We start from the raw sequence: 4,600 nt of genomic DNA, 5'->3' as shown, positions 1-4,600 counted from the left end.
GGTTTCGATAGTTGTCTAGCTTCAATTGACTCATGATTTCAACTATGAAAATACTAACTCCCTCGGTAAACCCCTTCTGACATATTGAATAGACAAAACTTCGTTTCAGAAGGGATTTTGTGGAGATTTTAGTAATTGAAGCTAGATCACCATGGAAAACCTGGAATCGCTGGATGGCCAGTGGTCTATCGATTAAGTGCTCTGGAGTGAGACCGGTAGGTACTGGGTTCGAATCTCGCTCTCAAGGCGGGATCGTGGATGCGCACTGGTGAGGAGTCTCACAATAGGATGAAATGGCCGTCTAGTACTTCCAGGTTTTTGATGGTGGTCTAGCTTCAATTGACTCATGATCTCAGTTGTTTAACATTAGGTCTAATAAATTGTACAGAAATATATATATATATATATATTACTAATTATGTGGTGTATGCTATTTATGTCGACATATATAAGTAGTATGTAACACCATGGAAAACCATGGTGGTCTAGCTTCAATTGACTCACGCTTTCAACTATGAAACTTGGAATAATTGTCAGCTTTTCCTTCAGTAGTGTGAATGCTTACCAGCCTGCAGTTGTGCGGTCACTCATTTTAATCCGTTCCCAAAATGTTAATTAATTGCTCAATGCTTACAACACCTTCGTTTCAACAGTTAACTTGTGAGTTTCAGTCACATATTACCATAGTTAGTTTGAGCATTTGAGATGTATTCATACCGTAAACACACACACACACGCACAGAAAATGTGACTTGAGTCGGATTTACAAAAGCCTATTAGTTATTGAATTTCACTAATCAACTTATAATTCGACTGTAAATGGATTGGATTATCCCGTTTTTGTTATTTTGACCAAAATTTGATCAGTCTCGGTTATTGAACGTGTATTTTGTACGAATTGTCTCGATATAGCCATTGTAACACAAGTTGGGGAATAATAAATGGAATGGGTTTAACAATATCTCTATCAAGAATGTAAGTGTGCCAACCAAAATTGACCAAACTTCAGTCGAAATATCAACAACGGAATGATCCAATCCATTAATAGTTGAATTAAAACTCATACTTGTTGCACAAGTGAGTGGCTGTCTGGGTTCAGTAGCTAAATGAATAACGTGATAGCGTTTGGTTCAAACAATACTAGGTTAGAGTCGGCTGAGGTGACAGATGGCTGTTTTTGAGTAATCCCATAATAAGACGAAACAATTGTACAGTGTCTCCTGGCTTCCAATAGTTCTTTAGCTACAGATAGCTCCTAGGAATAGTCAACATGATATTGACAAGCTAGTTTAAAAGTAGTATCTAATCGCTTGATAAGTGTGATTTAAAAAAAAAACTATCGATAAAAATACCCAATTAAATATAAAACTGTCACGGTTATCCGTAAACTGTAACCATGTCATGAAAGTAAGAGTTCTTCTCTATTGTCATTGGATTATATATCAGAGCATCAAAACTTTAAGTTCTATCTCTGAACCAGTGAAGAGGAGTCTTGTAATAAAACTGTACCTCCGTTTTTAAAAAAATCACATTTTAAGTAAAGTTTATATCAGAAGGGAGTTTAGTGGAGATCTTAGCAATTTTATAGTTGAAATTGAAGCTAGATCACCATAGAAAACCTGGAAGCACTGGACGGCCATTTCGTCATATTATGGAACTCCTCACCAGTGCGCGTCCTCGACCCCGCCTCACGAGATTTGAACCCAAGACCTATCAGTCTCGCGCGCGAGAGCCTAAACTCTAGACCACGGAGCCGGCCAGTATCCAACAGTGTTAATATCTAACTTTAATTAACTTATGATTTCAACTATAAAGTCTACATATTTATAATTTTATTGAAAGAACGTAATTTATTTGTCTAAGAAGAGAAATTTTTCTCAGTAATCTGTATTTTAATTATTCACTACCATTTATAATGATGACAATTATGCATGATACTATTTCTGATAAATTCTCTGTTAGAAGAAAACAAATTCAACATGAATAAAAAGAAAGAGACTGATCAATTGCAGTCCTAGACATCAATGGGAAGATTCAAACAAACAATACCAAGTGAATTTAAACTTCACCTCATTGTACAAGCAAGTGGATATCAGGACTCAGTAGCTGAGTGGATAACGTGATGGAGTTTGAAGCGAACGATACTAGGTTCGAGTCCCAGAGTGAATATCAACTCTGAGACGCAAGTACATCCAGCTGATGATTCCCGAATAGGACGAAACGCATGTCATGGATTCCACTGCTAGCTACTATCCATCTTTGCTTATAATGCTTGTGAATCAAGGCAATATCGAGGCAATACGCACAGTATGTACATATACCAATAAGAGATTGATCACTTGCAGTCCTTAACATCCATGGCATTATTCAAACAAATAATACCAAGTGAATTTAGAAAGAAAGATGGTTAATCAAATCATATTAACAAATTAATCCCTTCTCTATTTTATTTAAAAAGAAAATTAATCATATTGGACAAATGGTAATTTATGACAAATATACTCATATATAGGTTAGGTATTAGTTTTTGTTTGTTCAAAATGAATGAGCAGGTAAATGGGTCATTGTAAGGTGTGTATCTTATAAACGTTTGTTTATAGGATACATACTACTACTAGAAATAATAATAATAATAACTTACAACATATCCTTAAATGAAATGAACAAGTGTTAGCTAAGCATTAAATATATTAAATATGAGCAGAAATTTCCTTGGAATATATTCATAAAAACGTTTATTTCATCCAATATCAGAAGAGGATTTTGTGGAGATGTTAATGATTTTATATAGTTGAGATTATGAGTCGAATCTCGTAAGGCGGTATCGTGGATACGCACTGATGAGGAATCTCACAATAGGACGAAACGGCCTTCCAGTGCTTCCTGGTTTTCCATGGTGGTCTAGCTTCAATTGACTCATGATTTCAACTGGATAATTAGTTATTGAGAAATTTTAAATCATCAAATGATGAAACCTGAATAGTTCACACAATATAAACTGATTATGAAATCATTTTTAAACTATTATTATTATTATTATTATTATTAGCTTTATTCAATATTATATTATTTGGTACAAAATCGAATTCTCAGCATAAAGTATTTCAACATGTTTACGTTTCCTATTTCTTCGTTGCTCCTGATGATAAACATTCAGTGATCGCCAGTTGGATGTCAGCAGTTCAGTCAATCGACATATGAATAATGTATATTCTTTTTTGCTGCATGTTCCCAGCAAACACAACATCTCTGATTAGGCCTTTTGTAACCTTTACAGAGAAAAGTTGTACAGTTTTCAGAAACGCACCGGAATGGGTTGTGTGCTTAATAGCCATAATGATGTATTAAAGCAAACAATATTAGATAACTTGTTGAAATATATATATGACGGGAAACAGGTAGCCCAGATGTTTAAGCAGGTCGCCTATATATCAACGATTATGAAACACTAAAGTAAATAACTAATAACCATCATATGACTTTCATTTCTAGGTTATTTTGGAAGTCAATCAACTTTGGGGAGATTAGTACAGTTTGGCGTAGGAAATGTTAATTATTATGAAGAATTAAAGTATGAAAAAATGATTTTCTTCTTATATAACCCAGTTCTGTAGGTGTTCATTTGCCAATTAAATTATTTAAATGAATCGGTGGAACAAAGCAAAAAGTATGTCTAGCAACTAGGCCAAGGTTTTAGAATATCTTAACTATTATAGGTAATAAAGCCGAAATCCCGAGAAAATATATCATAATTATATATTCTTTGTTATAATTGAGGAGTCCCACAATAGGACGAAACGGCCATCCAGTGCTTCCAGGTTTTTCCGATGGTTGTCTAGCTTCAATTGACTCACGTTTACAACTATGAAAAAAATACTAAATCTCCACAAAACCCCTTCTGATAATAATAATAATAATCATTCAATAATATAAACATTAATTGGATGATCAAATTTTTGACTACTACTAATACTACTGTAATGAACAAAACACGGGCGGAGACAATCGAATGTATTCTAGCACAAAATTACAGAATATCTCAGTAAAATATGAGAACCATATAGTAAACAGTTAATTTGTAAACTATCAGTCAGTTGACTCAATCTTGACCATTCCTTCTGTGAATATCAGTACATCGTCTCCCAATAATTATTGTTCATATATTTTCATACTAATTGCGTTTCATTCTCGTTCTTTCCTTATCGATCTACTGAAATACATTCAATGACTGGTCATCGTCATATACTACTTATGTGGATATAAGTAACACACACCACATTAATAGTAATACTAATAATTCTAACAATAATACTACTAATATTATTACTACTGGTAATAATAATGCTGATACTAATACCAATACTAGTACTACTACTACTAGTAATAACATTAATACTACTACCGATACGAATACTAATACTAATAATAAGAATACTGATACTACCAGAAATACTAATACTCATAATGGTACTAACACTACTACTTACTTACTTACGGTTGTTACCACTCGTGGAAGAGTATAGACCATCTCACCAGCATCCTCAACTAAACTCTGTCCTGGACAATCCTTTCCAGTTGCTGTTTATCATTTCGAATTCTC

Source organism: Schistosoma mansoni, chromosome 1 (assembly GCF_000237925.1).
Source record: "Schistosoma mansoni strain Puerto Rico chromosome 1, complete genome".
Classification (NCBI taxonomy): Eukaryota; Metazoa; Platyhelminthes; class Trematoda; order Strigeidida; family Schistosomatidae; genus Schistosoma; species Schistosoma mansoni.
The sequence above is the reverse complement of the archived record's forward strand: the minus strand, read 5'-3'. Positions refer to the sequence as shown.